Source organism: Peromyscus maniculatus, chromosome 1 (genome assembly GCF_049852395.1).
Source record: "Peromyscus maniculatus bairdii isolate BWxNUB_F1_BW_parent chromosome 1, HU_Pman_BW_mat_3.1, whole genome shotgun sequence".
In the NCBI taxonomy this organism is placed as follows: Eukaryota; Metazoa; Chordata; class Mammalia; order Rodentia; family Cricetidae; genus Peromyscus; species Peromyscus maniculatus.
In genome coordinates, this window is record NC_134852.1 from 183,480,531 (window position 1) to 183,493,562 (window position 13,032).

Consider the following 13,032-nt stretch of genomic DNA (forward strand, 5'->3'; position numbering starts at 1 on the left):
AGTTGCAAAACTACTGGAATTGAGCACATGTTTAGTGACTTACAGAAACCTTCTCTAGATTGTTTACGTATCTTTCCTTCTCAGCCTGATGTTTGCACCTAAGAGGTCCCTTCAAAACTTATTGAGCAAGGTAGACCAGTCTCAAGGACCAGAAACTTCCATCCTTACAGAGAAATGTATGTCTGGAGTTTCTGAAAATGGTTTATCTATTCCTCTCAGAACTAGACTCCAGAGATGGGAAGACCAGGTAGCTCTCCCACAGAAAGAGTCTCCTCTTTCATAGTTCCACAGGAGACTTACCAAGGACTCCTATACCAAAGGCAGCCAGCTGTAAAGATGCCTAGATTAATTGGAATTTTGTCCTACAATGTTTTTCTAAATGCTACTGAAAGCTCACAGGAAGCTCCAAGCAGCTAAATCAGAGATGATTCAATTATTCCCCTAAACTGCAGGTCCCATTGCATGTTGGTTTCATTCCAAATACCACATGAGTATTTATGCACAGAATGGATAGGATTAGAGAACAGAGATTTCACAAGGCTCCTATCTGATGTCTCATCTAATTGAACATCTTGCTCCCATTTGCTCCTCTCTACCATAAGCATTACGCCCTACCAGACACACCCCCTGCTGGACACTCAACTTTGCCACACTCATTTCTTTAGGAAGTCTCTCAGTATTCATATCAGAGATCTTGCTGTTCTCTAATTGTGTCTCACACTGAAGCTGTGATTTCATATTATTCTGATGTTTCCATCATTATTTATTTCACCCAGTCATTGAAGTGCTGGAGAAGGGCCATTTATTTCTCTGTTGTGACCTCAACACTCCATGCAGTGACAGAAACATAGTAATTGCTTAATTAGTATTTATTAAGTGATTCAATGGACAACTCATTGGCCTGGTAATAAGTGCAGAAGGATTTTCAAGGAAGAAAAAAATATAAAGAGAAAACTATCTTTTGAAGTAAGTAAAGATGTAAGAATTAGTTGAAAATTTAAGAAAATTCAGATGATCAGAGTAAATGCCTCTGTCTCTTTTTCATCACCAAAGGTGAAACTAAACTTCAGAGGAATGAGGTGACTTAATCATAAGTTGATTTATCATAACCAGCTAGTTGTAGCTTCAAAACATAGACACTGCATCCAACTGCTCATTCCATAAAATGGTTTATTTTGGTAAAATAGGTTCATTTAGAGTGTATTCTGTCTAAAGTGAATTACAAAGTAGAGAAAAATAAGAAAAATTTAACCTAGAACACACAAAACTCTCAAAAATATTATATAATTATGATCATTACCAGCCATGACACCTATAGGAAAGTGAGGTTAAGAAAATAGACCACCTTGATGAAGATGACCTTCAGTTATGGGCTGAACACTGAGGTGTCTCTGGTTAGTTGATGGGACTCAGTGAAAAACATGGGAAAAGAAGTCACACACTTCAGAGCCAAAGGCATCAAGTGCTTTCTCCTCCTCAATCTTACCAAGACACGGCCAGCTGTAAGTACATCTCCATTAATAGAACCCATGGGAGATGGGCAGATGTTTTATATGATTAAAGACCTTCTGTTATCTGTAGAACTGATCCTACCTTCTGTACATTAACTCATGTTGACATGTGCGGGACTCTAACTCAAAACTATTTTATCTGCAAACTACTATACATCAGTTCTAATGGTCTCTGATATAGTTTCTAAGTAGATTAGGCATTCGACTCTAGTCATGCAAAGAAAATACCTAGAAAATAAAATGAAACTCTATTCTATGGTGGAATAGATACTTTTATGTATGCTTATACCAAACTGTAGCAAGGCAGAGTATATTTATCTAAGATGGCATTACTGATCTCAAGAATATTATACCAGTGTGCTTAATATAGTGAACAAATAAACAAAATATTTTGTGAGGGATTACTAACTGCTCCAATAGTACACACTTAACATATTCATAAAAATAATAAATCTAACTCAAGTATGGTAACACATGCCTAAAGTCACAGCACTCAAGAGGCTGAAACAGGAGGATGGTAAGTTTGAGGCTGGCCTTGGTAAAGAGAATGACTCAACACACACACACACACACACACACACACACACACACACACACACACACACACACACACACAGTGATATAGAGAGACAGAAACAAAGAGGTCCAAAACAAAATAAACACACACACATACACACACAGAGAGACAGAGGGAGAGACAGAGACAGGAAAACAAAAGCATAAAAAGTCCCAAACAAAACAAAAAATCAAAACAACCCCCATAAAAGCACTTCAGAAGTCCAAAGTACTTCATATATAACTTGAAAATGTATTAATACAAACCCCAATTTATAAAAATCAACACTAAATTGGTGTGTTCAGTTAATTTATCTTTGGATTTGATCAAATCGACCACATGAAATTGTCACAGAAAGGCAAAATAACAATTATCCTGAAAGTCATTATGTATGTCACTTTTCTTTCTTCCTTTCTTCCCTCCATCTTTTCTTCCTCCCTCCTTCTTTCTTTCTTTCCTTCTTTTTTCTTTCTTTCCTTACTTTTCTGTGAGACAGAATATAGCCCAGGCTAGCCTCAAACTCATATTCTGCATGACTCAGCAATGGTCAATAGGCTCGATGTGGTCTCTTTTGACACAATTTTTTTTTCAATAAAAGGAAAAAAAATCATTTACTGAAAAAAAAAAGAATATTGTCATTGGGTAGACTGGCAAGTTAATTGCTCATCTCCACTGATTTTTTCTTTGGATTAAGTCTTTAAATGCTATATATATATAATTTTTTATTTAATTTTTTTATTTCCTTTTACATACCAACCCATTCCCCTTCCCTCCTCTTCTCCCGTTCCCCCCACTTACCTCCATCCCACCCTCATCTCCTCCTCATAGAGAGTAAGGCCCCCCTTAGGTAGTCAACACAGGCTGTCATATCATGTTGGGGTTAGACCTAGCCCTTCTCTCCTGCATCAAGGCTGAGTAAGGCATTGCACCATAGGGAACGGGATCTAAAAAGCCAGTTTGTGTATCTGGGGTAAGTCCTGGTCCCATTGCCAGGGGACCCACAAACACATCAAGTCATGAAACTGTCACCCACATTCAGAGGGCCTAGTTCAGTCCCATGCAGGTTCCCCAGCTGTCAGTCCAGAGTCCATTAGCTCCCATTAGTTTGGGTCAGCTGTTTCTGTGTTTTTTCTCATCATGATTCTGAACCCCCTTGCTCTTATGATCCTTCCTCCCTCTCTTCAACTGAACTCCATTATCTTGCCCAGTGCTTGGCTGTGGGTCTCTGCATCTGCTCCCATCAGTCACTGGATGTAGGTTCTATGATGACAATTAGGGTAAACACCAATCTGAGTGCAGGGGAAGGCTAGTCCAAGAACCCTCTCCAGCACCGCCATGAGTCTTAGCTGGGGACAATCTTGTGAATACCTGGGGTTTTCCTTAGCTGCAGATTTCTCCCCATTCCCTTAATGGTACACTCTGTCAAGATATCTCTTTCATTGCTCTCCCTCCCCTTGACACGATTTTTATAAGTTCTTTAGTACTTGGAAATGTGATCATTTTGCTAGAATTCATCCACTGAAATCCAGATTTACATATTTTCTAACTGAGCTACTTGCCATGAAAAAAGCAGCAAAGGAGAGGAAAACACCTCTGAAACATCTGGCAGTCAATAGCAATGCTTATGAAGGTATTCCAAATTCAACCTCTTATCACAGAATTTATTTACTTTATATACTATATATTTATATACTATTCTCCTAATCTGAGATCTACGTGTAATATAAAAACAACCTCACCTAATAATCAGGAAGAGTCACTGATTATACCTTTGACTTATCCTTCAAAAATATTTCATTGTTTTATTTAGTATGGGTGTTTTGCTGGCATATATGTCTGTGGGCTGTGTGTGTGCTTGATGCCTTCAGAGGCAAGCAGAGGGTGTTAGGTTGTAAGTGGTCATATGGGTACTGGGAACTGGAACTGGGTCCTCTGTGCTCTTAACCATGGTGCCACCTCTTCACTCCCTCTTTGACTTATCTTTAAAGCTGAGTTTTCCTAGATCCTATGAGTTGGTAGGGAAGAGCAACCCCCACATGAATAGCAAGGGACTTTACTTAGTTAATCACCTAGAGTGATTCCACTGATGCCATATCAACAGGGTACATTGTCTGAGGATCATTTAGTCACCTTCTCCCAGAGTTGACTGGTTGAAAGGTAGTGTATGACAATGGGCAAGAATATATGCTTCAGAGACAATTTGTGGACTCAGATACTAACTCTAAACACTTATGCTGAATACACTATCTTGGGTGAATCTCAAGATCCCTCTACATTTCCCTTTTCTTCAAAATGGAAGTAATAGCAGTTTATACTTTTTAAGTTATAGTACAGTATATGAGTTAAGATACAAAGTATGCCTCCTCTGAGGCATAAAAGCTATTACCTTTTGCTTTTGTAACCATACTATTTCCCATTTTAATTTCCTCCTTTCGAAACCCTTATATACCTATCCCTGCTCTAGTTCAAACCTGTATCTTTTAAAAATTGTGTTACATGCACACAGGAATACACACACATGTTCTAAAATATAACCTTCTCAGTCTGTAGTCTGTACACTGTTGTTTGCGTGTGTGTGCATATTCTCAGGGCTGAGCGTTGGAACTGGAAAACCACTCCATGTGCTCATCCTCCACTCTCAGCACTCCTTAGTTCCCCACAGTTCTTTTAAGAAGTCCAAAGTTAGGCAAAGAAGGTGCTCCTGCAGGTCTGTTTTGTTTTGAGATTGCCTCTCCACTGCCCATCCAAACAGTGACCTGCACACTGGTACATTTTTTGAAGTTAAGCAAAACAAGCTACTTGAGATAAATAGTACAAGTAGTAAATTCTTAATTAACAGTACAATGGATCAATGAAAAGTGTGAGGGAAAAGCACATTTCAAAAGATATATTAAAGCAAACTAGGGTTGAGAAAAATCACAACAGACACAGGATGACAAATAACACATGATTTCAGTTACTTCTTGATTTTGTAAAAGCTGACCTCACCTAAATAATAGAGAAACAGTTGCTAAGAGGTCAGCAAAGAGCGGGGGGCAAGGGATTGGGGAGAAATCATTTACAAGATAAAAATTCACAGTCAGATCTGAATACAATGACTGCTGTTGTGGAGTTGTAGTTTAAAATGCTGTATCATCTAACTCAAATTAGAAGGTTTTGAATATTATTACAAAGAAATAACCAATGTTTGAGATGACAGATAATCTATGTATTTGACTCAATCCTTCATCTATCATCTATCAATCCATTTATCTATCATCTATCTATCTATCTATCTATCTATCTATCTATCTATCTATCTATCTATCTATCTATCTATCTATCTACTTAACCTACCTACCTATTTGTCTATCAATCTATCCTTTATCATTCATAAATAAATGTGCTGACATAACACACTGTATCTCATAAAGACATATAATTCTTAACCACAAATCAAACTTGTTAAATAAAAAATTAATTTTTATTTGGTTATTTTTATGAAGACCAACTCAGAAACTTTTTGAGATTGCAAATATATTAATTCTTATCAAAAAGTAATTTTTTGGAAATATAAGAGAGAACAGGCTGTTGAGTCAGCTCAGTAAGTAAAGCAATTGCCCTGCCACGCTGATGACCTGAGTTTGAGCCTCAGATCCTATCACAGTAGAGGAGAGAACTAGCTCTCAAAAGTTGTTCTCTGGCCTCTACAAGTGTGCTTACACACATACAAAAGCATGCATGCACTCATGCACATATACAGTAAATAAATTAAAATTTAAAAAGGAAAATCATACAGACAAACACAAATGTGTTTCATATAATTTTTTTGTGTGGATATCTGTGCATGCACGTAGAGGTCACATGTTGATATGAGATACTTCCTTAATCATTCTCCATCTTGTATTTTGAGACAGGGTCTCTCACCAAACCTGGAGGTCATCTACTCAGACGGACTGGCTATTAAGAAATCCACCTCACTTTTGCTCCCTAGTTCTGGGATTATAGACACACACTGATGTGCTAGGCTTTTTCTTAAAGTGAGTGTTGGGGCTGAACACTCACTCCTCCTCATGTGGCAAGTGTTTTACCAACTGAGTCATCTCTTCAACATCTGTATCTCACAGTTTTTTTTACTACAATATTTATGAAAATCATCTACACACATATTCATTTGTTGCATTAGATTATGCCCATAAACTAATTTCCTAGAAACCTTAGAAGTAAGTTTTCTGACTCAGATGATATGAGAAAAATTTGTCTCTGACTATGCACATAGTGTGTTTAGTCTTTCAACCACAACTGGATTAGCATTTGTATCTCTCCAGATGTGTACAGCACAACTTAGAAATTCTTTTTCAGCATGTTCTAGGAAGAACGGACATTGTTTGTCTCTGCCTTTTGTCAGACTCTTCTGAAACTGGACCAGTCTCAGCTGCCTATTATTCTAGTTAGCCTAAGGAGTCTTCAAATCATTATTGGAATACAAAAATGAAAATGAGTATGTCTCATACACTGGCTTTCTAGGTAACATGATAACGCATGTTAAAATACTGGGCACAGTGCCTGCCATGAAGGGCTGGACAAATACTGGGACACAGTGATTCACCATCACCATCTCGATTCTGTGGTGTACATGTAAGCTGGGCACCAGATCACTCACGCTCAGAGTGTGCTGTTGTAAGACAAGCCAAAGGCATTTCAGTAAAGGCAGTGAACCAGACAGCTTTTGTGCAGGGACACAAATTGTAAAGCCGTTGGAAGGGTTGCTGAACAATTTCCTGTTTGTTTTTATTTTAGAGTCAGAGAAATAATAAAATTATTATTTTCACCATGAGGACAATCCTCCCTGCTGTAATTGTAATTCTGTTGAAATGAGTCTGAAATTCTAATGGGAATGCTGGCTTAAGGCCAGGGAAAAATATGCTGATACAATCTGTCTGGATACTGGAGACAGAAATCTAGTGGATGACTTTTTCTTGCCCAGAAATGAAACTGATAACTAGTTAAGGGGAAAACTTCCATTCTGGTTATGCTTGGAAGAAAAGACTCCAGCAATTACCACTAAGAGCAGAGCCAGAGTGGGTAAGAGGCATCATGCTGACCAACAACACTATTCTCCATTCAGTGTGTTTTTCAGTCCATCTTGGTCCTTTTGACTTGAATTGCAGCATCCTAGTGAACACCATCCAGTTGCACTTCTGACTCCCACCCCATTCTTGAACCTTTATTATATACATGATAATTTGGTCTCAAACAGCTGCAGATAGAGATACTAATAAAACAAATGTCCTATTCCTGCTAAAGACCGGTTTAAAAAAAAAGAAGTTTAAGTCCATAGGCTGAACATAACAGAACACAGTGATTTCTAAGTTAAGTGAGTCGGGAGGTACCTGGAAGTCTACTTTCATCACAATTTCTAAACCAGTGTGTGTGTGTGTGTGTGTGTGTGTGTGTGTGTTCTAGAATTTGCATGTCTAATAAATTTCAAGGAAAAGTGATGCTGTTAGCTAGGGGACATACTATGAAAACCAGTGTGTCATTGTTCAACATGGTGTCCTTCAAAGCTCAAAATTCATCAAGTCCTTTCTTGCTTCTACATTTTGTACTCAGGGCAATCTTTCTCCTGGGGATGCCTGTCACCTCAGCCTGTGATTGCATGTTGCCTTCTTCCCCAGTGTTCCCTCATCACATCCTGCAGGCATTGATGTGTTATGTATCCTTTATGGTAAGGTCTGTTAGGTCATTTATTATCTTTGTATACTTGGTGCCTACCAAAATGCCCAAGACATGCTAAGAAGGTGTTCAATTTTTTTTTGCAATGAATTTTGTAAGTCCCTATCTAGTACCTTGACATCTTGCTTATGACAGGTATATTTTAACCCCACTTTCTTTTAGTAGTTAATGAGAATAGTCTGAAAGAAAGGATCCACATAGAAATAAGAAACTGAAGAGAATACATTCCACTCATGGCCTAGTCAAGGGTCATATGGGAGATATGGAAGAATAAGGCAGAAGCCCTGGAATGACCAGAGAAAATATCAACACACGGAGTCATTCTAAGCTATAGAAGAGCCTTTGTTTGGCTCCCAAGCAAAACATTTTCTTTTCTAGTTTACTGAGATAATATGTATGTGCACTTAAATTTTTAATGCCACATAGCTTTCATCTAATCATATTCTGAATGGCACTGGAGAGAAGATCCAAAGATTAGGATCCTTGTTAAACACACCAAGACCTGATTATATTTCATCCCAAAGTGAATGTCTGAGAAACAGCAACCTAGCTGTAAATACAGATGTCAAAGTCTACTACATATCTGGTTTATAGCGCTGTCACCAGCCAAATAAAATACTTCCATTCCAATTATATTCAGAAAGAAAATCTAATTCCTGGAATGTAATGAGTTTTTCACACTTCCAATGCTAAGAACTTTTTATTAAAATGTCTTTCCACTGTTACATTGATTTTGCATGTACCAAAAAGCTCTTAAAGGGCAATTGTTAAAAATTAAGCTTTTTAGTCCACTTTGAATTCTGTGATGACCAAATTACATCTAAGGGATTGCTATGTTCAAATGTTACATGAAAATCTTAACCTCTCAATATTGAAAAAGGATCATAGCTATAGGAAGCAGTTCTTAGAAATCCATATTACTGTCCGCATTTTCTACATTTAGGCTAGGCTGTGCCACAGAGCAGTAAGTTAACCATAGCTATGGTTATTTTGTATCTATTATACATGTTTGGAGAGTTCACTTAAGATGTTTTCTCACTCACTCCATTGATTCAAATAGTCTTGCTTTAATCTTATAGCAAAGTGGTGTCAAAACCCAGCTCATATCAAACCCTGAATAAATGCAGTTGAATTACAAAGAAAGCTGTCAATTTTTACAGCTATATTTTTATTAGAAATACTGAGATGTTTCAGGTTTATTATCAAATATTAGGAGCATGCATCTAAAAATAACTTAAATTACTTTCTGATTAAATATAAATGAGTGCATGGTGATTTCTAATTCACTTGCCATTGTAGTACTTATACATACTCACAAATTCCAGAATCTACTGTCCAGTCTGTTTTAGCCTAGTATTTTCCCATTGTTGAGACATCCTCTTTAACATTCTCTTAATTATTTGAAGTATTTTCAGTAATCTGGTCCTTTCTTCATTTCCCCCATATTCTGTTTATGAGAAGCAGGATACTAGGCCCAGGCCCGAGTCAGAGGGATGGTACAAAGATGTGGACAACCGGAGTGGGACAATCATGAGAGCCACAAAAACACCAACTACACAAACACAAAAGCAGATCACTAGCTTCTCTATAGATCTTGTCTCTCTGACTCCAGCCAATCATTACTTGAAATGGATATTTATTTTATTAACTCTGGAGTTCATACCTGCATATTATGGTCCAATTTTCAAATATGTGCATAAGTTAACAAATAGAAAATACCCAAAGTATCTTCATTCCAAACAATATGAACTCAAAATCTATACTTTCTTGTGAAAGAATGACTTCATATTAAAGTATGTATTTTAAAAAATATTCTTATTTTTCAAGTTTTGGGATGTAAAACTTTTAAGTTTAGAAATTCAAATATTTAATACTATAAAATATTAAAAAATGTCTTGGGCTTGTATTAGTGATTTGAGAGTACTTTTAAAATTCATCACCCTTTGTTTTTCAGTGCAGGGGACCAAATGTAGAGCACTGTGCATGCCATACAGGCAAGCTTTCTACCACTGAGTTACATTTCCTGCCCCTAAAGTTTGTCAACCTTCAATTCTAAATTTTGCTTCTGCCCTTTCAACCTTCTAAATCAAGTTACTGATGCATGTGTTTTTGCATCCAGCAAATGCTCTCTAACACCCTCTCAGGATCTAATGATGTCCTTGAACAAATGTGGAAAGAGCAAAAGGCTTGGCAGTGATCTGAATATTAATCAGAATTTAAAGAGAGAGTGTCCCCTGAAAAACAATACCGCACAGAGAAAAGTAACTACAGGATGCCAATCTGGTGTCTGATGACTGCGGAATAACTGAGTAAATGGTTTAGAAGGTAATTTAAACTAATGTGCTGCAAGTTATTAATGATATCAGACTATACTAAGCTCAATATTTCCTTAATCAGCATTAATCCAAAATACTAAAGTTTAAGTAGTCTCAAAGAAAAGATTCTAGTGTTAGAGAGTAGATCTTTCTTTTCCCCCAGACAGCATTTCGATTTTGAAATTACTAAAAAACACGAAGACATTTCCACATGTCATCATCAAAAGCCATAAAGAATGGAAATGTGTATAAAGCAAGCCTCTAGCAGAGCACAGCATGGACTTCCAAGCCACTTTAATGATGGCAATTTAATACAAATCCTGTGCATACTGAGCCTGTGTGTTTCCACAGTGTGACCCTATCACCACCATGTAAGCTGCAAACCCACTGATAACCCCCAAAGGATCCATCTTGCTCACTGACAGACTACTGACAGGGTGACTCTAAGTGACTCAAACTCACAGAAATGAAAAATATAATGGTGGTTTCCAGGTTTAGGGACACAGGATTCATCCAAGGGTGCAAAACCCCCTTGATAGAAGATGAAAGCATCATTGACAAAACTGAATCATACATGGACAATTCAGTAAGAGGGTGGACTTCAACAGTCTTTCCACAAGTCATGTGCTTTTAAATGGTGCACCAGTGAATTAAAGAAACAAAAAACAAGGGAGGCAGGCATCTGAGGAGGTAGTTCAAGAAACCGGAGGGTTAGGCAAACAAACCAGGGTGACAAACGTATTCACAAAATGGAGAGATGAATAAACACTCCCTGTACTAATGAGAACTGTTGCCAACAGGAGCCTTGCTGGGCAAAGCCTGCGTCCTGCCGAGTATTAATAACAAGTGGGAATAGCTGCTAAGGGCATGAGTTGTGGCTGTCAGCAAGTAGCTGCATTATAGCTACTTGGGGTGTAACCTGACACTAATAGCATCTGGTCTACTCTTTTAGGCATAAGAAAGTGTGAACTCACAATAGTTCAAGTAAATCCCAAGAGGAAAATAAAACATATCCCAATGTCTCTTTGTTTCCAAGATACTCTTCGAGAGCTTGATTGATGTATAAAACATAATACCAAAGCAAACAGTGTAATTGAAAATGTTCTGATGTTTGTTTAGCAACATTAAAAAAATGAAGGAGAGCTTTGTAGGTAGCCGCTAAGGAATCTTGCCCCACTTGAACATCTTTAATCAGTTTTTATTATACTAGAGGATTTGTATGTGGGCTGTCATTCACTGTAATATAATTTTCTTGCTGTTTATTTAAGAATCCATACACTGAGCAAGGCTTGTGAAACTAGCTATGAAGCAATCTAATTACTTCCAAGAGCTGGTACACAGCCGCTTACTGCCAATGAACCCTGTTTAACCATCTTCAGGCAGAGATTTGTTATTCCAAACAAGACTCTTCCAAGGCAGGGGTCCTGATGGCCACCGACTCTGTGAAGAATTTCAACCTTTGCACTATTTCAAACTCCAAAGGACATGTTTAAATACAGCTATGCCAATCAATAATTTAAGAGGATAATCAGGATATTATATCCTCTTTATTAAAAAAATAAAAATAAATGGCAACTGACATTTAGTAGTATGGCTTAAAAGGAGCCTTAGTATCAAGGAAGTCATTTTAGTCTACACTTTGATTGGAAAGTAAGGTTTTCTGTTTGTCTAAGAAATACTGTCCCCATTTTGTTGCTGGCATGCTGTTGTTGTTTTTTAATTGAGATAGAGTTTCACAATGTAGCCCAAGCTGGCCTCAAACAGGCAGGAATCTTCCTGCTTCAATTTCCTGAGTACTGACATCAGAAGGGAGAGCCACCATATCTGGCTTCTTATTCTTAAATAGCATTGAGTATCATTAGGTTCTATTGCCCTAAGACCCAACACTTTCAATTTTGCACCCACTTAGTTAGATTTTGCACCCAACTTACTTAAGATTATTAGTATCCAGTGTCTCTTTTCTAATCAGTGCTAATCATCTGTATCTTTAAAACACCAAGCAGTATCTGATAGAAGCTTGGGAACTAAATAATGGAAAAACAACAATCACGCTGCAAGTTAGGAAAAAGCTGACTATGATATTCTGCACAAGGTAACTGCACAGACCTCCCAGTCATGTGGGAAAACCCTCTGCTGCTCAGAACTGAAGGGTTACAAAATTGTAGAGCATATTCCTAACTCTTTGTGATCAACCCACAAGGACACTGTGTATAAACAGTTCTCACATGAGGACTGGTAGATAGTAGATGTCCGATATAAATTGGACTGAAACAGATTTAAACCATAAAAGGATTAGAAATGAAGAAAATTTTGAAGTGCATTTCAAAATAGGCATTTTTTTAGCAGGCAGGGATTGTGGAGAAAGATAGTTATACATAGCAAGCAAATTAAATGGAAAAAAAATACCTCACATAAAGACACCAAGGTGGAAAGTTCAGAGAACCTTAGAAATCTCTGTTTCTGAAGTCAGATGATAATTAAAATAGTTATTGTAGACCCGGATGTCAACAGAATCATCACCACATCATACTCTCATTTGGAAGACACAACACTTCGTCTTGGCATGCTACCTTATTTAAGCCTCACCATAGCCCATGGGATGCACCTTGTTGTCTTTCCTTCATTAATGGGGTCAGTGGAGTTAAAGGAAGGTCAAACAACTCGCTAAGTGTGGAAACACTAGTCAACCCAGAAGAGCTAACTTCCAGTCTATACCCCACTCTCATGCCACCTTGCCTGGGGGAGTCAAAAAGAACAACATTGACAGATGTGACCTTGACATTAGAAAGGAATGAAATTAATTTGGTATGCATGAACAAGATGGTAAGGAAAATAGGCTAGGGCACCTATCACACAACAAAAGAGAAGGTTAACGATCAAGTGAACCAGGCCATTGACAGCCTGGACAAGCTGCAGCCAATGAATATCAAGCATT

General features: G+C 37.7%; 1 protein-coding gene across 4 annotated transcripts in view; it reads right to left on the minus strand.

Moving 5' to 3' along the window:
• The window catches only part of Prkg1 (protein kinase cGMP-dependent 1), a 1,181,731-nt gene that overhangs the window by 698,212 nt on the left and 470,487 nt on the right, over positions 1 to 13,032 (minus strand). The gene's annotated exons all lie outside the window — the stretch shown is intronic.